Below are 25,443 nucleotides of genomic sequence, written 5' to 3' on the forward strand. Positions count from 1 at the left end.
AGTTATTCATAGGCTTTCTCATAGGCTTCTATTAACATCTTTATCAGCGTCTGTGATACCTTGCATTTATAGAAGGTTCAGATTAAGGCAGTTATCTGAATTGTGTTTCGAAACTATTTTACGGATTTAATATCAGATGTCGCTATTGCGTCCGTTTCGAAGCTATTTTATCGTTGCTTCACAAAGACAGGAAAAGATTAATTTTCACGTTGAGAAAGCCTATGAATAACTGTTCTGATGAGCTTTATTAAAGCGAAATACGTATCAACAGATACATAGACTATTTTTGCGTGAAAGGAAATCTTGACTGTCTTTAATTTTATTTTTATTCGGATCTACTCTGTATGAGTACAAGAAACCAATTCGCTAACGATTTCTGCTTAGCTGAGGAGACATGTCGTGGAATGCAAATTTTAGATTCCCCATGTCTCTATTAACATCTTTATCAGCGTCTGTGATACCTTGCATTTATAGAAGGTTCAGATTAAGGCAGTTATCTGAATTGTGTTTCGAAACTATTTTACGGATTTAATATCAGATGTCGCTATTGCGTCCGTTTCGAAGCCATTTTATCGTTGCTTCACAAAGACAGGAAAAGATTAATTTTCACGTTGAGAAAGCCTATGAATAACTGTTCTGATGAGCTTTATTAAAGCGAAATACGTATCAACAGATACATAGACTATTTTTGCGTGAAAGGAAATCTTGACTGTCTTTAATTTTATATATATATATATATATATATATATATATATATATATATATATATATATATATATATATATATATATTATTGTGATATTTAAAGTCTTGGTGCGCCAAGCAATAATTAGCTAATTAATTTTTTTGATTAATTAAAATTATTTAAATGATATGATTATGACTCTATCACAATTTTTAATTCTTTTATCTCAGGGTTAAATTCGTGCTTCAATATCTATCCTATTACATGTGAAAGGTAAGGTCCAGAGAATACCGGAATAATAAAAAACACATATGATCTAACACTATATATTGAAATAAAAATAATGAAATAATTCACACTCAAAAGTTTTCAATAAACAAATCTCATATAAGGATTCTCAAAATTTTGTTCTCCGTACGTGAACAATCAAAATTTATGGTACAAACAATATTAATTGAAATCTCAAAATTCCCAACTATTCTAACTCTCCTAATCAAAATATTTATATCCTTTCTAAATTAAGTGTAAAAATTGTGTTATCAATAAAAGAAAAAACTGCAGAAAACAAAATATCTCTCTCTGATGATGAGTGGTCCAAATCCTTGTTCCTTGTAGACTATATTATCTTCTCTCAACCGCTCCCTATGTAATCAGCAATCTTACACAGATTGTTGCAAGTATATCGTCCTTAATGATCTCCTTCAAAAGCACAAATCATTCAAATTATGATAGCCTTTCTCCTCTCGATAAACTGAATCTCTCGTTGGCCCGAGTGAAAAATGATTCTTGAAATATCTTCTCTTTACGATAAACTGAATCTCTCGTTGGCCTGAACAGTGACTCTTGGAATATAAGTAGAGAAATATGACTTACAATATTTTGCTGCTTCAGCTTCTGTCAGATACACTAACTCCACAAAACTCACTAACATTCAACACTACTGCTTGTTACATTTCAGGAACCGCCAGAGAACAATCACTGTTCCTCTTACAGATTTGGAAAACCAACTGATCTTTTTCTCTCTCCTCCTCAATCTCGCTAAACTTTTTCGTACATACCTATCCCACCTTTTTCAATCTCCGCCAATCAAAACTCGTCACAATTCCCCCATTTTTTCATTTCGATAACAAACAAATTTTTACCTATAATTATAAAATTTCCTAAAACTTATTTACAAATAATATTTTCTATAATTCTTAAAAACTAACAAAAACCTCTATCTAAAATCTCTTCTATTTGTCCCTAATCACTGCATTAATGTATTTTGGAAAACCCCGTTCAATTGTCTTTTTGTTTTCACTTAAAACTATGCGGGTCACTCAAGTATAACAAAGAAATAATTTATGCAAAGCTTACTTTTTGTTTGGTACAGGTAATTCAAGAAATTAATAACTCTCCTTCTTCGAAATGTTTGTTGGATATTATTCTACTTATCTGAATTATTTTAATGTTATTGAATTTTGAAATATTTTTAAACAAACCAATATTTTTCTCGATTTTACATATCATAACAAATCCCCGCCATTTGATCTGCCGAAAACTCTTTGTTAAATTTTAAAAATGACAAAAGTTTTCTAGGATCAAATTATTTCACTATGTTATTAAAATCTATTCATGATATTGATAGATGTCGTGAATGTTAAAAATACCCCGTATATTGCCTGTCTTTATACGGGATTGGATATATTTTCGTTTTAAATTTTTCCAAGTATTTTCCCTTAAAAGAAAGTTCATAATTTTTAACCACTTGATTTACTTTATTAACAAAATCTCCATGGTTTCCTAAAATCTTCTCTATTTCCTTCTCCATGTTTTTTCCACAATTTATTTTTCTTTCATCCACCTTTTGTTCACATGTGTTCACTGTCCATAATACTTCTTCACAAAATTCTGGATTCTCGTCTATCAGTGCCATTTTTTCTTCTGTTTTCTTTTTCTCCTCTAATTCCCTTTGGTATTCCGAGCACCATGTTTCTATTCCTTTCATTTCTCTGATGATACCTTCTTTTTCTTCCTGCTTCCATTCTGTTTTATCGTCGGTTGCCAACAATTCTTCTGTACCTTCTATTTCCTGTTTTTCTCTGGTCTCCATCTTATTTTCCTGCTTTCTTTTCGAACTCTTCTTCTTTTTCTTCCTTCTCTTTTTCTTTTTTGTTAGATCTTGTTCTTGTACTTTCGGTTTATTCTCTACAGTCATATCGATTTCTTTGCGTTTTTCCTGTGCATTGATCCTTCCAGAATTTGTTTTCCTATCTGTTTGCTTTTCTTCTCCTGTGTTGTCTGGTTCTGCTCTGATTTCCAGTTTATTTTCCGAAAAATTTATGGTGATATCTTTTTTCCTCAATTCATCAATTCCCGCTATCATATCATGATTTAAATCTTCAATCACCACACATTTCATAATATGGACTTTGTTTCCCACTCTTATCTGTACTCCCAAGCCTTCGTTTACTGTCGTCAAATTTTTATTGTTTGCACCCACTAAATCAACCCTAGGAATCTTATACACAAATCTGTCCAAATTTAATTCTTTTACTAGTTTTTTATTGATTAGCGATATCTCCGATCCAGAATCAATCACAATTTTAATCGCTTTATGTTTTATAAATGCATCTAAAAATATTAGATTAGAATTAGAAATTTGTCTGTCGTTTCCTATTGCTACATGATTCATCTCCCTTCTATTTTGTTGTTGGAAGCTCTGGTTATTTCTATCGTCCCTTTGTTCGTTAGTATTCCTATTCGGAGGATTTTGTCCATCTCTATTCCTGTTGTGATTTTCATATGTTCTCTGTTGTGTGTCATTCCTGTTATCGTAATTTTGTTGTCTATTGTAATTATTGTAATTTCTCGGCCTATATTCGTTTGTTGATCTGGGATGTCGGTTTCTCTGGTCATAATTTGATGAATACCTTCTTTCCGCTCCATTATATTGGTCATGTTGTCTTCTATTTCTCATTTCTTTTCTTTTCGCTTCTTTTAATTGAAGGAATTGGCACAAACTATCAATATCTTGATAGTTTCTCAAAATCACGTGATCTTCCAACGTTTCCTCAAAATGTCTGCTGATCATTTCTACCAGCTGTTCGGTAGAATATTTGTATTCTAGATATTTTGAATTGTTATATATCTGCAAAGCATATCTTTCTTCAGATATTCCCATTTTTTCGTGATATTTTCCATTCTGTAGCTCTTGGTTGATTTCTCTCTGTTTATTTTTCCCCCAGAAATAGTTGAGAAATTTATTTTCAAAATCTGTCCAGTTTTCAAACTCATCTTCCTTGCTTTCATACCATAACGCTGCTCCTTCTTTCAAATGGTTTCTAATTGTTTCTTTGCAATCGTCAAAATATCTAATATGTTGTAATTTGGTTTTCAAATTTTTAACAAACGGTACTGGGTGTGTTTTCCGAATATCCCCGCCAAATTGTATTTTCGCCTCGCTTGTTCCATGGATGATAACTTCTTTTCTCTCTACCCCTCTTAGTTCAATTTCTGCCATTTGTTTTTCATTTTGCTTTAATCTTCTTTCTACTTCCTTCCTGTCTTCTTGTAGCGCCATTTCAAATTTTTCTTCTAACTGTTCTAATTCCTTTTTCTGGACCGTCTTACTATCTTTCATTACATTTTCAAGTTTGCTTTCTAATTCCTCCAAATTATCTTTAATTCTCATTTCTTGTTCTTTCATATCATTTTTAATTTCATTAATCTCTTCTATTTGTTGTATCAGTTCTTTCTTTATCCCCTCAACACATCCTCTAATTTCCTGTTCATAGTTTTCCAGACGCTGCTCTATATTGCTCATTGTTTGTTTTGTTTCCCGTTGGTTTTCTTCCATTTTTAGTGATGTTTCTTTTTGGTTTTTCTCTATTGTTTGTTTTGTTTCTGCCATTGTTTGTTTTGTTTCATCCATTTTTTGTGACTGGAGTTGCATTAGTTGTAATATTTTATCTATTCCTGATAGTTCTTTTCTCTCCTCAACTATTGTCACATTTCCTTCATTATCCGATACTTCTTCCAAAATTGTTTCATCTTCTCTGTTATCCTCCTTCCTTTCCTGCATTTTACTTTGTCTCCTTGTGACAGACATGTTGTTACTTTTTGTTATTGTTTTTGTCCCCGCCAAATGTGAAATTTTACAACACTCTATATGTTTCAGAACACGACAATCTTTCTCCCCAAATGTATTAAATTTTCACGACAAATATCAAATATGCAATCAGTAAAATTCAAATAATTCAAAATAAATATCAAATGTACGATTGGTAAAGAAAATAAAATCAAATAATTCAATAGCAGTAAATATCCACTAACTACAATCAATCAATAAATCAAATTTATATTCCCTGGAAAAATTGTCAAAATACTTTCAAATTCAAATTCCCTCAATGTTATATGTTTTTATCTCTGGATCACCTGTACTTATTCCAGATCTCTTTCCCTTCCTTCAAATGTAAAGCTGCGATATTTTTAAGCCCCACGTTTTGGAAGCCAGTTATTGTGATATTTAAAGTCTTGGTGCGCCAAGCAATAATTAGCTAATTAATTTTTTTGATTAATTAAAATTATTTAAATGATATGATTATGACTCTATCACAATTTTTAATTCTTTTATCTCAGGGTTAAATTCGTGCTTCAATATCTATGCTATTACATGTGAAAGGTAAGGTCCAGAGAATACCGGAATAATAAAAAACACATATGATCTAACACTATATATTGAAATAAAAATAATGAAATAATTCACACTCAAAAGTTTTCAATAAACAAATCTCATATAAGGATTCTCAAAATTTTGTTCTCCGTACGTGAACAATCAAAATTTATGGTACAAACAATATTAATTGAAATCTCAAAATTCCGAACTATTCTAACTCTCCTAATCAAAATATTTATATCCTTTCTAAATTAAGTGTAAAAATTGTGTTATCAATAAAAGAAAAAACTGCAGAAAACAAAATATCTCTCTCTGATGATGAGTGGTCCAAATCCTTGTTCCTTGTAGACTATATTATCTCCTCTCAACCGCTCCCTATGTAATCAGCAATCTTACACAGATTGTTGCAAGTATATCGTCCTTAATGATCTCCTTCAAAAGCACAAATCATTCAAATTATGATAGCCTTTCTCCTCTCGATAAACTGAATCTCTCGTTGGCCCGAGTGAAAAATGATTCTTGGAATATCTTCTCTTTACGATAAACTGAATCTCTCGTTGGCCTGAACAGTGACTCTTGGAATATAAGTAGAGAAATATGACTTACAATATTTTGCTGCTTCAGCTTCTGTCAGATACACTAACTCCACAAAACTCACTAACATTCAACACTACTGCTTGCTACATTTCAGGAACCGCCAGAGAACAATCACTGTTCCTCTTACAGATTTGGAAAACCAACTGATCTTTTTCTCTCTCCTCCTCAATCTCGCTAAACTTTTTCGTACATACCTATCCCACCTTTTTCAATCTCCGCCAATCAAAACTCGTCACAATTCCCCCATTTTTTTATTTCGATAACAAACAAATTTTTACCTATAATTATAAAATTTCCTAAAACTTATTTACAAATAATATTTTCTATAATTCTTAAAAACTAACAAAAACCTCTATCTAAAATCTCTTCTATTTGTCCCTAATCACTGCATTAATGTATTTTGGAAAACCCCGTTCAATTGTCTTTTTGTTTTCACTTAAAACTATGCGGGTCACTCAAGTATAACAAAGAAATAATTTATGCAAAGCTTACTTTTTGTTTGGTACAGGTAATTCAAGAAATTAATAACTCTCCTTCTTCGAAATGTTTGTTGGATATTATTCTACTTATCTGAATTATTTTAATGTTATTGAATTTTGAAATATTTTTAAACAAACCAATATTTTTCTCGATTTTACATATCATAACAATATATATATATATATATATATATATATATATATATATATATATATATATATATATATATAACAAATCTTATCGTTTTTATCACTTCACTTATCCATCTAATCATTCTTATTTTCGTCACATGTATTCATCGATTCTCTTTCTTATTAATAATTGCTCAACATTTAGTTCCATACGCCATTCCATAGCTAGTTTTATGGCAGTTTTATAGAATTTTCCTTTGATTGTCATTTCGTTTATTCTGCCGTAATTTTATTTGATGCAGCTTTAACTATTTCCCTATTACTCTGTAAAACCGATCCCAGGTACTTAATATTAGTTTTCATAATCATTTTACCATCCAGATATTTTAATATTTGCAGTAGTAATTCTATCTTTAAATTTCTAAATACTCTTTTCAGTATACAGTTTTAAACATTTGTCTTCTAGAACTTCTCTACTGTTTCAATTTTAACGCTAAAAGGCGCGCAAAAAAAGATAGCTAGCGCTATCCCGTAACTCAACAACATGACTGTGTCGTTTGGCAGGTGGAACCAGTCTGACTGACACTTGTTAAAAAAATGTTTCTTACAAGTTGACGCGATGCGTGGGTGTGTAACTTACTCAAGCAATTTGCAATTTCAACGAAACACACTCATTTTTATGGTTCATTATTCGCAACATTGTATCAGTCAACAGTCTATTGTTCGCAACTTTGTTTAAACAACAGTTTATTGTTCGATATTGGTTAGGTTTTGGTTAGCGAAATATCGGCTAACTATTCGCTCCGTGCGAGACCATGGTAGGGGTACTTTGAAACAATGCCAGCGTGCGTAGCGGCGAAATACGACACAATTGGACCTACCTTTTTACGCATAAACTTTATCAAAAAGTGTGCAAATACATATTGTGTATTTAATTGTGCTAATAATAGCAAAAATAGGAAGTGTAGTTTTAATAGGTTCCCAAAGATTACATATAAATTAGAGAAAAGGTAAAGATGGATCCGTGCTATTAATATGAAAAAGTAAATATCACATAACTTCATTTTTATGTAATTGAAATAGGAAATATTTAAATAATTTACCTTAAATGATATTTTATAAGGCTTCAAGCTAACTGCAGAGTGCCTGATGACTTTAGCTTTTATATCATAATTTTTACTATTACTGTTTTTAAATATATATGCTCTTTCACGTGAAAAACTTGAGTTGCCAGTATTAGATTTTTCCCTTTCTTTTCCGTTTGTGGTTGAAAATATATATTATGATGAATTTTGAGAAACCCAGTTTTTAATACTACATTTATTTTGTACATAAACTGAAAATATGTAATTAAAAAGTTAAATATTAATAAATGTCAATTTAACATGAATTAAACAATGTCAAACATATGTCATATGTTTAACCTGAAAATTGGTAGATCCAAAACTGTCAGATGAAGGCGGTAGGTGTCACGTCAGTCACGCACGGAGCGAATATCAGACAAAACAAAACTAGCAAAACGTATGTTGATATTTCAACGATATTTATATAAAGTTACGAAGCTGGAACAATTAGAATAAATTAAGCAGCAGAAAATGTTACCCTGCAGTTATTTTATTAAGATTAAGCACTAAATCCTGATGCAATCCTACTTTCGCATGAAATTTATTCTCACAATGTTTACATATTCACCAGGAACTCCTTTTTTTATTGTTCACTACACAACCTCTTTACGAACTCTATCATATGCTTTCTCGCAGTCAATAAATATATTAATACAAGTAAACTTTAATTGAACATTTTCCGAAGTAGGTTATCACTAGATCAATTATGTGTAACCCTTTGCTATATATTATGTATATAGGAGCTTGCATATTTAACAATAATTCCTCTTGTAGATCGCGTATTTCTACATTTTCTTTATCAAGCTAGACTTGAACTTTAAAATAACATTTAGCCAGTATGTAGCATGAATTAATATTTAATTCATGTTACATGCTTCAAAGTCGGAATCTATTTTCCAATTACTATTGTCTCAAGAAAAGAAAAACTCACGTTTCAGCAAGTCCAGCATTAGTTCAATGCAGTTATGTACAAAATAATTCATATAATAAGGTGGGTCTTTAAAGTACCGTTAGGTACAAATTAAGGTTATCTTATCTTGCGATATGGTACTAAACTTGTAATCGCTACTAACGGATAACAAGAAATTCTATAACTATCACTAAAGAAAAAATTAAATCTAAATATAAAGGACGACGTTTGGCAAGGAAAATTACACTAATGTTTATTAAAATAAGTGAGAATAGAGAGATAACAAGAAATGAAAAACATATTATATTAAACTATAATGGTATCCACAAAAAGACGTGTAAAATCGGAACTATTTTATGTACAAAATATATATGAACATCAGATTAAAAGCAAAGTTTAAAAAAAATTTAAACGATTCAAAAATCATTGTGATTTGCTTGAGTTTCAACGGTTAAGATACCTTGTCAAATCAAAAATCAGTTTGGCATACAATGTATATGTCAAGAATATCCAAACTGCTTTATCCATTAACCCCAAGAAGTTTTGGTCGTACGTAAATTCGAAAAATAATAGTTTAAGAATTCCTGGTGTGATGAAATATAATGGCATTACTACCTCCGACCCACAAAATATTGTGAATGTATTTGCAGAATTTTTCAAGAGTGTTTTTCTGTCATCAGATATTAACTTCAAGGCTAACTCTTCCTCAGTTAACGCAGATTACTTAAATTTTTATCCTATTTTAGAGTCTGAGATAATTTTGTTGGCTAGTAAGAAATTGAAAGACAAAATGACGTGTGGACCTGATAATATTCCATCCTTTTTGGTTAAGGATTGTATAGGTGCCTTAACTGTGCCACTATTAAAAAATTTATTTTATGTCTTCTTAACAAAGAATATCCGAGTCTCTGGAAGAAGTCAAAAGTGAGCCCAATATTCAAAACTGGTGAAAAGGGTCAGGTAGAAAACTACAGACCAATTTTCAGTATTTGCAATCTATCGAAAGTCTTTGAAATAGTTTTGTATAATCGTATTTACTGACGCACTCGTAATCAGCTGTCTCAATATCAACATGGTTTTGTCTCCAATCGGTCCACTGTGTCAAACTTATTAATGGTCACACAATATATCTCAGCGGCCCTAGATAATAGAAGTCAAGTTGACGTCATATATACTGACTTTACGAAGGCGTTCGACAGAATTCACCACGGCGTATTACTTTCTAAATTGTGTCTCTTTGGTCATTCTGAGGATGCCGTGACTTTTATGAGGTCTTACTTGTCAAATAGAACGCAGTTTGTTGCTTATAATGGTTACAAATCGGAAAAGTACCTAGCTTCTTCAGGGGTTCCACAAGCTTCTAATCTAGGCCCATTATTGTTCTTGTTATATATTAAAGATCTGTGTGAATCAATTTCTGCACCATGTTTATGTCATGCCGATGATTTAAAGATTTATTTATTGATAAGCGACCTTAATGATTGTCATTTTCTGCAGAGTGAACTGAATCGAGTACATGGATGGTGTAATGCAAATCATTTGAATCTTAATGCCAATAAGTGCAAAGTAGTTAGTTATTCTAGGAAACAGTCTAATATATACCATCTTTATATTATCGACGGCAATGAACTTGAACGTTTGAATAAAATTAAAGACCTTGGAGTTACATTTGATTATAAACTCACCTTTGTTGAACACGTTAATTTAAAAGTTAGACAAGCACTTAAATCTTATGGATTCATAATTAGAAATAGTCGAAATCTCACTAATACTAAGGCAATTAAATTACTTTATTACACTTTTGTAGGCTGTAAACAGGAATATGCCTCTGTCATTTGGTCACCTTTTTATGATGTACATATCCAAATTAAAGAGCAGGTGCAGCGTAAATTTTTAAAACTTTTGTCTTTCAAAATTAACGGCATATATCCCAAGAGGGGCATCAGCAATAGTGAGTTGTGTAGCGGTTTGGACGTAGTATCATTAGAATCTAGACGAATTAATGCCTCCCTAATATTCCTGTACAAGCTACTACACAATCTCATTGACTGCCCTGATAATATTCGACAAATATATTTTAACGTTCCATCTTATCCAGTGAGCAATACACAAGCTAGAACTAATCTTATGTTAAATTCTCCTCTATTTCTCATGTGCAACTATTATAATTCCTTAAGAGCTTACTGCAATATATTTCACTGCAGTTTAAAGCAGCTTACTAGGATGGCTGAGATCTACCTAGGTGATTGAGTAGTTTCTTTATGTTAAGGTAAAATACTCGAAAAATGTGTTATTTAGTTAGTACCTATGAATTATTAATATTTCATTTAACTTTAGTATTATATTTTGTCCTATAAATGGATTCTGTTGAACAATAAACGCTATTATTATTATTATTATTATATGAAAAGATAGTTTGCTCAAATTAATAATTAAGTCATAATCAAAAACCAAATATTCAGTTAAAAAAAAAACATTATTTGTGCTTACTTATTTATTAAATTTTGTCACTAGTCTCATACAGGGCCGGACTGGCTCATAAAAAGGCGCCAACCTAAACTCTACAAATGAGCCAAACTGTCTCATCCTAAACTTTTTACATCCAACTTTTTTATGTAAAAGTATCATCCCAATAAATGTAAAGTAAATCATTAACATTTGTGGATATTTTTAAGTTTAATTTTCACTTAAATTCATAAAATAATTTACTATTTTTATTGGAAATAAGCCACAATTTTACTTTAAAATAAGTTTATTTTGACGTCTCGACTTTTACGTGGAAATTACCGGTAGAACGTCTCACAATACGCCAGTTGACACCGCGTACGATAAATTGGCGACATGGGACATAAATTCGACTACGAGCTTTTTAACCGCAACAACTTTAATATACGCTATTGGATTACTCCTGGCACGAGGCTTGCCCTGCATTTTATCCTCGTTAAAAGGTTTAGAGTGTACTCATTCCGATCACGAGGCCTCGTATGAGTCCCGTATCGTTTTTTTTTTTTCGTCACTACCTCCCGTGCCGGAAGTGGGTAATTTGAGCGCCTGCTGCCTTCCTTGGGTGTGGTAGCCATTTCTCAGGCTCTCTCCCGGAGTCGAACCCTGATATCTTGTTGCACGTTACAACCACGATATTCGCAGAACCTACCATCGATAGTTGATAAGGCATCGCCATGTTAAAATAAAACTTATTTTAAAGTAAAATTGTGGCTTATTCCCAATAAAAATAGTAAATTATATTAAAATGCCATAAAAAATAGCTTAAGTTTCTCGCTATCTTCGTGAATCCAACAGAAGCTTCCACAAAATTAGCAAAATTGGCCTGACAGATGTAGTGAAGACACTTAAACAAAATACTGTAGCCCCAAAAATAATAAGGATTCGAGAAGAATTTTAGTCTTATAGTCAAATTTATATAAAAAGTGATGGAGGTTTAAATAAAGACCTGTTAATAGACAGAAATATAAGACAAGCTGACAGCTTAAATTAATAATTTTCAATTTTTACAAAATAGAACCGATAAGAGATAGAGACTAGAGACCGAATGGAAATACAACGGAACATGTCGTATTTAGAAATAGATACAATAAGTAACTAAGATATCTACACCAAGAAACAGAGGATAATAGGATAGTAAAAGAGGCAATTTTAGTAAGACAAAGACTACCGGAAAGACCACCAAAGAGATGGCGATACAGCTGGTCAGCGAAATCACAAATAATATATTACACAATCCAGTAAACAGAGGTCATGAACTTAACTTAAAAAAAGAAGAATTGGAAAAAATTCCGTCTTTTTTTAAGTTATTTTCCCTAAGGATCTCCCCTTCTGTTTCTTCATACTTTCGTTTCTCTATTTAAGATGTGTCTCTCTACCATATCTAAAGTACTCATAATATTACTGGAAAGTTAATGGTCTACAATAACGAAATAAAAGCGGAAAACGATTGGTGCAGTAAAAATTGGTAGTTATCAATACTTGGTTTTGTCTACAAAAACGTAGACTGTATACTTGGAAGTTTTCTTTTTCTTCTTCTTCGCACGACTAGGATTACTCCTGTTTGTCTGCCTCTTATTCTGTTTCAGTCGTTGTTGACTGTACATTATCTTTCCACCTTTTTGGTGGCCTTCCAACGGGTCTTCTGCTATACGGCTTGTTGTTTTTACAGATGTTCGCTAATCTATCTGGCCCCATTCGGTTTACATGTTCGTTTCAGTTTTTTTTTTGTTTTTATCCACCTGTAAATATTTGGAATTTTGCATTGTTCGCGTATACTTCTGTTGGGTTGTCTGTCTCTTAATGATATGCCCAATATTGATCTTAATACTTTCATTTCGATATTGTTGATTTGTTGTTTCGTTTCTTGTATCGGTCCTTGTCTCCGCTGCATATGTTAGGATTGGTCTTACTGTTGTCTTGTATACTTTCATTTTGCTTTCCATGGTCAGATATTTGTTTCTCCATATGGTTTCTCGGAGGCAACAACTTACTCTTGCCGCTCTTGGAAGTTTTCAAGTTATCGAAATGACGATATTGTAAGAAATCAATTTGATTATATAACAGTCAATAAACGATTTAAAAACTGTATAAATTCGGTAAAGACTTACAACAACTATGCTCTACTATTACAGTTGGCCCTTAAAATCTTGTAAAATAACAAAGAACGAATAGACCTAATTATCGTTCGATGACAGTAGAAATTTAAAAATAGAGAAAAATACAATGGAATACATAGGAAACTTCTAAAAATAATTAAACTAGCAAAAGATCGATGGTTCTGTCTAAAAATTGAGACGCTGGAACAACGACACGTTAGAATTTTTTTTATTTATTAAATTTGCAAATTTACAATCTTCTACTAAAAGCTATTAGTAAATGTGGATATTGTAGATACCTGAGAGGAGAAATTATCCACTGATAACACTCCCATTATTAACACTAACAATTTAAATTAATGTTGTTTTAAAATTTGAAAGCAATATTGAAATTAAAATTAAAATTAATGCTGAAATTAAAGAATGAAGTTTGTTGGCCAGTGTTTCTTCAATCTTTGTCTGACTTCTGGTTAGAGGTGTAGTTGCCTTGCTTTCTCGTTGGGGTGACCTGACAGGTATTCTAGATAGTTTCTTGTTAGTCTGCTGATTTTTTTTTAAACGAACGGTATACCAGAGTCGTCATGCAATGTTTTTTTACTAACGTACAACGGTGCATTGAAAATCATTCTAAGTATCTTGGACTGGATTTTCTGAATGATTTTAATATTAGAAGGCTTGGCACAGCCAGCCCCATAGTTGCTCTTTATTATGCGCTTATATACAAGAAGTTTATTATCTGTAGGTAGCTGCGATTTTAGACCAATTAGCCAATTCATTTGACGTATTTTCATGTTGATATGGGTTTTTTTGCCAAGATGTATGCTTTCCAAGTGATCTTTTCGTCAAATGTCATTTCCAGGTATTTGACTTCTTATTTTACTGGTAGTAATATATCGTTCTGTGTGATTCTCGGGCATATGGCGTTTCTGTTGGTGAATGTAATTTGATTAGACTTGGTGTGGTTAACTTTGATTTTCTATCTATTTGTCCAGTCTTTTAGTAGATTCAGCTGTATTTGAAGGTTTCCTGATGCTACTTGAGGGTCACCATCGATAGACATTATAGCGGTGCCATCTGCGAACATGGCTACTATAGTAGTATTTATTGTTGGGATATCAGCCGTGTATATGAGGTACAGCAGGGGACCAAGAACACTTCCTTAATGGACACCTCATTTTATGGGATAGTAATGACATGTTTCTGTAAGGAATCTGACTTAGGTGACATTCTATGAGGTATGATTTTAGTAGTAGATAGTGAGGTAAAAAAAGGATGACTTAAGTTTATATAGGAGGCCGTCATGTCAAACACCGTCGAAGGCCTGTTCTACATCCAGAAAGGCAGCGGTGCATATTTTTGTTTCTTCGAGGCATACATTAATCTTTTTTAACAATCCTATGACACTGTTGTAGAGTTGAATGGGCTTTATGAAAACCAAACTGGTGTGCTGGGATAACTGAATTAATTTTGATGTCTTTTGAGTTTCTTTGGAGCAGAAGCCTTTCTAGGATTTTTGACATTATTGGGTGTAAGCTGATTCGTCTATAAAAGGTGGTAATATTTGTTGGTTTATTTGATTTACTAATCATAATTACTTGTGCGAACTTCCAAATAGTTGGGTAATAGGCTAATCGTATGATACTATTATATATCGTAATCAGTAGAACAATTGCTTTCCTCAGTAATTTTTTTAATATTAGCCTGGAGATCATGTCGAAGCCTGTTGCTTTGTATTTATTGCATCTAGAAATTTGTTCTTTCACATTATTAGGAGTAAAGGATTTGATCGGTAGCATCATTGGACAGGAAGTATCTAAGAAGTTTTAATTTGTTCTTCCTTCTTATTGTTGTTAAGTTCTGGTGCACCAAAAACGTGTGAGGGATGTTTTGCAAATATTGATTTCTTTTCTTGTTCAGTTTTTCCCCAGCTTCCATCGGCTTTTCATACCAAAGGTGGTATGCATCGTGTAGGCTTCTTGAATGATTTCGTTGCTTTCCACTGATCTTTTTTGAATAGGCTGTTGATGAATAGTTCAAATATGTCATTTCTCGCGTCTTGCAGTTTTAAGGTGACGGGTTAATCTATTATATTCATTTTTATTCATAGGATGGTGACTTTCCTGCCATATGTGCCTGGCTCTTCTTTTTTTGTGCAACAACACATTTTATGTATACGGGCATATTGGTTTTACTCTGTTCTTTGTAATTCTAAGGGCGTGTAGCTATTTCAGCAACTGCGTGTATAGTTTGGGTGAGAAAAAGCACGGCATTCTCGATATCGTCTGGTTGTACGATAGAATTTTCAGAAAAAACTAAAACCAAAAAAATATTTATGTATGAATGGACAGAAGAATTTTATAATGAAAAGGACATAACCATCATGCAAATAAAAAGAAACGGTTGATGAACGTAAAAATTAATATTGAAGACTCGGTATTAAAACTAGATAATCAAACCCTGGACAGGGTGGAACACTTTATATTTCTGGAGAGTAGGATTGACTGCATGATTGAAAGCGACAAGGAAGTTTTGACAAAATAATAAAACTGTGTTCATAAATGTGTTCGGGCAACGTTTCCCGCACTTATGCTAACTTTCTTTAACTAATGCGGTCCTGTCAAATGACAAACTACATAGCTGGGTAACATCAAGAGATGAACGGGGCTAGAACAAACCTTAATAAGAGAAGCTTATAATAAAGTTGAATTTGTAGAAGGTATTGCCAACTTCCACTAGAGGCGGCACATAAAAAAGAAAATAATTGTCCTACCGAAACGACTAGTCCATGTATGGTTAATAAATTTAAGTCCACTCGTTAAGAGATGGTAGAATGGTGTCGATGAGGATACCAGAAATCTCTGTGGCAGTCTATCGTGGAGGATAATGGCTACAGACCGTAATGAATTAAGAGGTTTGCTGAGGGAGACCAGGGTTCGAATTGGTCTGTAGAGCCATAGGGGGATAGGTGGTTCAGTAAACAATCAACCAACACCCGTACGTCGACTTACCTCAAGATCTGCCCCAAAACATCACCGCTGTTTGTGAGAGTGTGCAGGAGAATCCAAGGCAGTCGATTTCACGTCGATCATAAGATCTCGGCCTTTCCAGACAACAACTCGGCTAATTTTGTATAGTGACTTGTACCTGGACCATTAAAAATTTCAAATGACTGCTTAAGATTTCAAATATCAGATCATAAACAACGACGAGAGTTTGCTAAAGGGGCTCTGGATTAGTTAAAAACTGACCCCAGTATTCATCAAAAAATCATCTTCAGTGATGAGGCCCCTTTTTGGATGAAGTGGTATGTCAATCAACAGTGTTGTTAAATTTGGGATGATATCAATCCAGATGAGATCCACGAGCATCCAATGTATCCCAAAAAAGCCACTGTTGGGTATGGATTTTGGGCTAGTTGCATTATAAGTCCATATTTCTTGCAAAACGACGTTGACCAAGTCATCACCTTCAATGTCAGCGCTATTCTTTTCTACAGCTCATCCCACATTAGGTATTCTGAATGACAGATTTGAGGGCAAAGTAATGTCACGTGAAATGCTAATTTGCAGAGAGTGAGCTTGTACACGCGCGTATATATATATATATATATATATATATATATATATATATATATATATATATATATATATATATATATATATATATATAATATATATATATATATATATATGTATATATATATATATATATATATATATATATATATATATATTCTTTACAAATATTCGTTGATTCTATTCGTGAGTACCAGTCCGATAAAGTACATTTTATTTTCATAGATTTACATCAATTTTACATCACATAAATTTTTCAAGTCATGAAAGTTCTAGGAATATCATAAAATATAATTATTTTATCCATTACAATATCTACTATTTAGAAAAACAAAACACTAACCCCAAAAGTTCCCGTATTTTGCGCAAAAATGTTTCCAGTGAAGACGCTTATCGGGCGTCCGCCTCGACCGACGCTACAAGTGGCGCCTCTCGGCGGAGTAATGCCGCACCAACCACCCTACTTGAAGTAATGTATACTTAAAAAGTCAGAAAAGTTAATTAATTATTTTAAACAGTTTGGAATGTGCTTGAGCACGATTTCCCTTTTGAATGATAATGTGAAAAGTTGGCGGAAAACTTTCTCGACTTTATTTATTAGATTTTCTTTTTAAGTTGAACGCCACGCCGCGGTTTAAACAGCTGTTTTTAAGATTTCGTACGGAAAACATAATTAGGTATTTTTACATACTTAACCGTATGTTTGAGAATAGGTAGTGATTTTTAATATACGAGGTGGTCATTTTCAACGAAACGAAGCGTTATAAAAAAATAAATCTTAATACAAATGACGTAATTCAACAAGACAATTTAACATGCAAATATAGGGAAAATTTAACTAGATTTAGAATTGGCAAACTAAATTTAAACTTTATACAATTAAAGCATATTATAGAGAAGTGTAAAATTATATTAAGTCTCATTTCTTTTATAATTACCTCAATTCGTCAAGTCATAGATAACACTAATGACGTTACAGATAATGACTTCAGGAATAATTTCCAGTTCGGCAGTAATAAGTTTTTCAAGTTCACTAAGAACTTTAGTAGAAGATATACAGTATCTAAATTCTGCTTTAAATAAATTCCACAGTTGCTCTGTGGACTTTAAGGAGGCGATTGACTAACCTGACTATTTATTTCAAAAAAGTAGCCCAATATTTGTACAAAGTGTCATCGAGCGTTTTGTATGAAAAGGACTTAGGGCCAATAAATGAAGCAATTTATATGGCTTTATTTTGTAAAAAATCATAACAAGCCCTTCTACAATATTTTCGATAAAAAAATTTTGATTTGCATTGATTCTTATAAATACTTCGTGAAAACGCCGATACAAATTGCTTTCTCACTGACAAGTGGTCTTTTCAAAAAACTCTCACGTATATATCCGATGACTTCAGATTAATAGTGCTTCTCTTTCGAAATTAAAAGTTTTTCCGGTCATCAAGAGTCTACTTAAACCTTCTCTTGGGTGTCTTTTTACATAAAAACTTATACTAGAGATCTGCTGTTGGAATGGTTCCTCATCTCAAACTTAAAGCAAATCGTCTAAGAACCCGATCATATCTATGATGTGTTTATAGACAATAAGCTGTCTAGACAGAGAGGAGGTCCTTAGACGCCTGAACCAAACAATACAACTGGTCAATATAATAAAGAGACTCAAGCTGGAAAACTTAGGTCACATTATGAGACGCCCTGAAAAATATAAACTTGTATATCTGATCACTCTAAGAAAAATCTAAGGTAACATGTAACCTGATAACATGATAGCTAAAAATTCTACGACAATCGTATGAAAGATCGACTACATTATTATTAAGAGCTGCTGTTATTAAGTTACCATAGCGAATATGGTAGTCAACAGTGTATCCAACGATGGGCAACGGTCATGGAACTAATAGAAAAAGAAGAAAAAGAAGACAATTTATAGATATTTTAAGAGCTTGGTTTCTTGCAAGGTCAAGCTTAGTTCAGTGACCTAAAAATGAATAAATTAAATTAATTATAGTTGGGCTGTGAGGCCAGTAGCTTAGACGCCACTTTTTTATGCTCGGTATACAGTACATAATAGAAAAACACAAAAAGGGGGTTGTAATTTTTGCCATAAATGTGTATTCCTTTAATTAAAAAAATAGGTATATAAGTCCTACATTGGCAGTGGGAATAAAACCTTATTTAATGCCAAAAATGGAAAATTTAAATTTAAAATCGACGTGTCAGAACTTTAATTCCGAATAGAATTAATTTCTAAAATAGTAAAGGGTTTCCACATTTTATGAACGCAGTATATATATGCTGTAAGGAATCCTGTAATATTGTGATAAGTTCATAGCAAATTTAAATCTTCTAGTTTTGTAGTAATAACGTAAGTAGGTTTACAAGACTCATTATCCTGGCTCTCAACAACTACTAGAAGATGAACCGCAAATTATCCAGCTGGCAGAGGCTCCAAGGAGCCTCAACCGATCCAGCAGGAAATTAGTGGAAAAAATCTTTACAAAAAAACAAAATCGAATCGGCCGTTAAAAGCTTTAAACCTTTTAAACCCCTGAGTAAGGACGGAATATTCCTGCTTTATTCCAAAAAAGGTTCATGTAAATAAAGCTGCAACTACAGCAGTTATTCATAGCAAGCCTTGTGTTAGGTCACATTCCAAGAACTTAAAGGGACGCAGAGGTGGTATTTATACCAAAAACGGAAAATGTCTTACAGACGAACCGAAGTTTCTCCTAAGAACTATGGAAAAAGTAGTATACTTTTACATAAGAAGCGAAACTCTAAAGGGAAAACCGCTTCTCAAACATCAATTTCAAAACTTTTATTGAAAAATCCTTTACAAAAGGTATATAATTAAAAGAGCTTTTCGGGCTACATCACAGAACGTTTTCGCACTAACAAGTTCATCGTCAGTGTATTAACCAGGTATACATGAGCCAACATGAGTCAAGCCCCTAAATATTTGGGTAAAAACACTTAAAATTGTACAAAATTTATTATTTGTTACATCTTTGTTAAAAAGTTGGTGTGATGATAAAGTTTTTAACAGATACCCTGCATGGAAATATAAAACTTCCAATTGGGGGTTGCTGGCCTGAGACAATATCTCTGTATGGGCTCTAGATGACAACTGGATCACCAAACATCAATTTGCCTACTAGACAGGCATATCCACTATAAATGCTCTGAACTCACTATTTGAAAGTATTGAAAAGACAATAGTGGCCAAAGAAATAGCTTTTGCGCTATTGTGCTTTCTTAACATAGAAGGAGCATACGAAAATATCTTATTTGAATTCATAAAAAGAGCAGTACTAAAGAGGAGCATTGAAGCCTCACTAATATTCACTTATATTCAGTCAATGCTAAAAACCAGAATCATCGCTGCTAGTATTGGAGGAGAATCTGTGGTTGTGACAACAGCAAAGAGGTGCCCTTAAGAAGAAGGACTGTCGCTGCTGCTGTGGTTACTAGTCGTGGATGACCTCCTTACTAAGTGGCATGATTCTGGTTTTACAACCCAAGGTTACGAAGATGATCTAGTTGTTACAATATGGGGCAAGTATGACCAGACTATCTAGTCTCATGCAAACTACTATTAATGAAATTAAAAGTTGGTGCTCGAAAGAGAGCTTAACTGTCTACCACAACAAAACTGTGACACCTTTCACGAGGTGACGTAAATAGAATTTACAGGTTGCAATTATGGATGGCATTACATATATACTATTCTAAAGAAATAAAATATCTGGGATTTATTCCCAGATCAAAAACTCAGCTGGAATAGTAATACTGAATAAATTTTATCCAGAGCTTTGGTGGCAAGTTGAACCTGCCGGAAGTAATTTGGAAAGACTTGGGGCCTAAACCCGAAAATAACCCCTAGGTATTATAAGACGATTATTAGGCCCATGGTCACATACGCATCACTCGTATAATAGCCAAAAATACAACAAACAACAGTTAACGCCAACTTGCAAAAAGTGCAGCTGTAAGTTTACCTGGGAATCACAGGAGCAATGTCAACATACCCCACTGCAGCTCTAGAGGCGATGCTGAAACTTTCTTCCTTGCAGTTCTGCCTAAGGAGAGAGGCAGTAAATACCGTCTTAAAACTGCGACAGACAGAAATAATGAAACCTGGAGATCTAGTTGATCACCTAAAATCTTGAAAGAAATTCTATTGGATTCTATGGACAGCCGACAGATGCCATACCAGTCTAATTCGACTTCGAAACACCTTTTGAAGTGGTCATAAAAAATTGGTGAAGAAGTTAAACTGAAACTGGAAGAAGGTTCAGTCGTATGATATATGGATGGATCTAAGACAGGTAAAAGGGTAAAAGACATTTTTCTCTTATACATCTTATACATCTCTATAGCTTTTGTCTAATAACTGTATCGTACACCTTTTCAAGGTCAATAGATACCAAAACTAGCTGTTTACTTCCCGCCGTACTTCTCTATCAACTATCTCAAAGCAAACAAGGCATCAGTTGTCGTCTTTCCTGGCATAAACCCAAACATGTTTTTCTCCTATCAATGTCACTGTTATTCTCCTATTAATGTCTTTCTGCTTAACCTTCACTAAAGTGGAGTGCTTTTCAGTACTGGTCGGGGTAGTCTCAGAGCTTCTTCTGCGGAGGTTCCAGAACTTCTGGGCCAGTTGTGGATGTATGAGACAGGCTAGACTCCACAAAGTAGAGCGATTCATAAATCCTTACTTACAGCCCAACTTCTCTTTCTAGACCGTAGATGCTATCTGGTGGTCAGTAAGCTTACCGGCTACTATAGACTCAGGCGGCACCTTCATCTGTTTAGATTTACGGAGAACCCATAGTGACGTCTTTGTAATGAGGATGAAGAATTCCCCTCACATGTTCTCTGGAAGTGCACTGGCCTATTAGAGGCAGCAGATCGTGAATTCGGTCTTTATGAAATCTTGTCAAATGAGCTAGTTATCCTTAAAGAGACTAGTGGCTTTCTGTGAGGTCACAAGGTTACTAAAGGATTAGGTGTTCGGATAGGGCTCAGATTTGGAGCTCCTGCTGATAATAACAGATATGGCAGCCCAGAGCAGCCTGGGTCCCATAAACGCCGAAAATCTTATGGACCTAGTCCGTATGATAGGGTGATACAATGGATCCGTCTTAGGAGGTCTGTGTCTGAAGGGCTCATTATTGGACCTTGTCCCAATCTATAGCTCTAACCATAACCATATTCTTCGCTCTATAGTTCTCTCTCAAATTTTCATTGTGTGTGATATTATCTTTGTCCCTTTATAGTTATTACAGTTCTAAATGCCCCCTTTATCTTTATATAATGCTACCATTATAATATCTCTCCATGCATTGGGCATCCTTTTTTCCTCATATATCTCCTATTATATATATAATTTCCTCTCCTAGAGCCTTCCAAACCTCCACAGATATTCCATTAGATCCTATTGTCTTACTATTCTTCATCCTATTTACCACATTGACAACCTCATCTCTCGCTATACCCGGTATTACATTTTCATTTGGGATCCCGCATCCTCCGTCTCTTCTCTACTGTTTTTTATTTGGCAACTTTTTAAAGTACTTATACCATCTTTGCTTCATTAGAAAGAGAATTTAATATTTAATTCCGATTTAATTCAAAATTATTCCGATTTTTTGATAATTTACTTCTGATTCAAGGGGAACCAACCATATTGAATTTAATGCCGCAGATCACCATAGGCACCGATAACTCAGCATAGAGAAATCATAGAATCTTAAAACTTTGTACGTAACTTTTTAGGGCAAATATAAAGAGTTTGTTAAATTTGGGGTCATAAGGTACGGTTTGATTTTGGTCAGTTCTGTCAAAAATAAAGGTAGTTATAAAGTATCAGCAGCACTTTAGCTAACTCAATGTTATCATTAAGAGCATAAATTACTTATAGCAGCATAGAAGGAGAAGTTTTAAAAGAGAAGGATTTAGTTTTTTATTCATCGTCATTAGTGGTGATACAGCCCTAATTGAGCCTCGACCTTCCTGGAGACTCGCAAAATAGACTATCTATTTCGCCAGTCATTTCTGTTCATCGCCAACCGTTGCCAGTTTGCTGCGCCGATCTTCTTCACGTCCTCGTCCAGACCATCCCTCCATCTCAGTTTTGATCTACCTCTACTCCTAGTTCCTACTGGTGCCGCTATTAGAATTCGTCTGGGTGGGTAATTTTCATTTGAATTTGACACATGTTCAGCTCATCTAAGCCTACCTATTTTTATGAAAGATATTACATCTCTACCATTAACTATTTCTTTATACTTTTCGTACAATTCGAAATTATATCGCCTTCTCCAAATACCATTCTCACAGATATTTTTTCTGATTCATATGTCAGCACTGCTAGGATGAGTTTGCTATATATTGTTAATTTGGTTTTTTGTCCTAAATTTTTAAAACCATCGTTTTATTTCTTCAGATGTGTCATTATTGCTTGTTATGGGAGAACCCAGATAGGTAAACTTATTTACTACCTCAAAATTAGAGTGGTCTATGCTTAAGTTTTGTTCGGTGTTTCTACCTTTATCTCTGTTATTTGGCATCGACGCCAACATTTTGTGCGGCCGCCAAGTATTGGAAACGATCTCTTTAAGTCCCCGTGTGGCGCTTGCGATCAAATTCAAATCCTCATCGGAAGCTATAATCTGCAGTGACTAATTAAATATTGTTCCTCTGTTTTGTAACTTGGCATCTCTTATAGTCTTTTCTTTTGCTATATTAAAGAGAAAACACGCCAGTGCATCTCCTTGTCGTAACCCCCCCCCCCCCCCCGTATATGTTTCAAATTGTTGTAACAAATCACCTTGTATTGGCACTCTGTAGAGCACTTTATTCATCAAAGTTGTTTTTTCAAGTATTTTAGTTTCCCATTAAATATCCACATTTTAGCTCTTTCTCTTTAATAATCACATTAATGTGCCCTTTTTATTTTATTTTATAATATCTGGACACCTTTTTTAAAATAAATAATATTTTTGGTTAATAATTATAGATCATTACCTAAATAAATATTTAATAATGATGAAAAACTTGAATATTATCTTTATAATACAGATGATTACAAATACCGAGTACCTAATTGCGTCGTTGAGTACAAAATCAGTTAGTCACAAACAAAAATGTATGGACACTCCCTGTATGTGTTATACATACACGAAAACTTTTAATCAGGCTGTACCTGTGTTAAGTCCACCAGCTTGTAGGTACAAAGATAAGAATATCAGACAAACATTGATAACCTAGGAACATAAAGATAAGGCCAAACATAACCATCATAGAGTATATTATACTGTCCACATCGAGATAGGTATAAATTAAAATGTGAGAAAATAAAATATAAGATCCGGACAAACAAAATATTTGGTTAGCACCGCAGATTTTCATTTTAGTATTTCAGATATAAAAATCAACGTTTATAGTGACATATAACTAAAGCATGAGACACAAAAAGTTTCTTTAAAATAAAAAATAATATAAGAATGAAAACATATAACGTCTTGAATCTAACTATAACAACAGTATTGTTGAGTAGTTAGAAGAAATAAAGAAATCAAACTGTCGCTTTGTTATGGTATACTACACATTATAAGCATTTAATTATTATCCAGTGAAAATTAATTTCTTGACTTCTTCTAGAAGTTACTGAAATCACATAATCAAAGACTTGCCAAAGAAGGCAATATAATTAGTTACAAGACGGATTCGGCTGCACTATAACCTAAACTTAATAAACCTAAATAGTTACAAGACTATAATATTTACAGAAAAGAAATATAATTGGTATCGTTAAACCCGATGAGAAGGTTATACAGCATTGTTAAAGCAAATATGGTACGAGTACTTTAGAAAGGTGCTAAATGAAGAACACCAGATTGTTAAATAGGATGAATAATGGTGAGGCAGTACAACCTGATATTTTTAGAGGTTTGGAAGGCTCTTTGAGAGGAAAGGATGCCCAATGATAGAGAAAGAGCTGCTGGTACCATTGTGTAAAAATAAAGGGGGCGTTCATCACTGTAAGAACTATAGATTGATAAAATTATTGTCTCACACAACAAAGATTTGGGAGAGAACTGTAGATCGAAGGTTAAGGAGAGAAACGGTAAGAAAACAGTTTGGTTTTATGCCAGGAAGGAGAACAACGGATGCCTCGTTTACTTTGAGACAGTTGATAAAGGAATACGGCGAGAAGAAAAGAGATCTACATTAGGTCTTGAGAAGTCGTACGACAGTTCCTAGACAAGAGCTATGGAGATGTATGAGAGGAAATGCGTTCCTGAAAAGTAAGGCTCGTGAAGGATATGTAAAGCGAGCAAATTATTTTTGACCAAAAATTTTCCAGTGACGGTTGGTTTGCATCATTGGCTCCCTATCTGTTTAAAATTGTTGCGGATGTACTGACAGAGAAGGTAAAGGAAGTCCTTGGTCAATGCTCTTTGCCGATAATATCGTGTTAGTGTTAGCGGATATCATCAACATATAAGGAATGTATTAAGAGAAGTTGGAGGATTGGAGAAGGGCTATTGAAGAAACAGGATTTAAGGTTAGTAGGTTGAAAACAAACTATATGTGGTTGATAGGAATAGGAATGGTAGAAGACATCAAATACTTACAGAAAACTAATAGGAGTTCTTCTTCTTGATGTGCCT

This window comes from Diabrotica undecimpunctata, chromosome 3 (genome assembly GCF_040954645.1).
Source record: "Diabrotica undecimpunctata isolate CICGRU chromosome 3, icDiaUnde3, whole genome shotgun sequence".
Classification (NCBI taxonomy): Eukaryota; Metazoa; Arthropoda; class Insecta; order Coleoptera; family Chrysomelidae; genus Diabrotica; species Diabrotica undecimpunctata.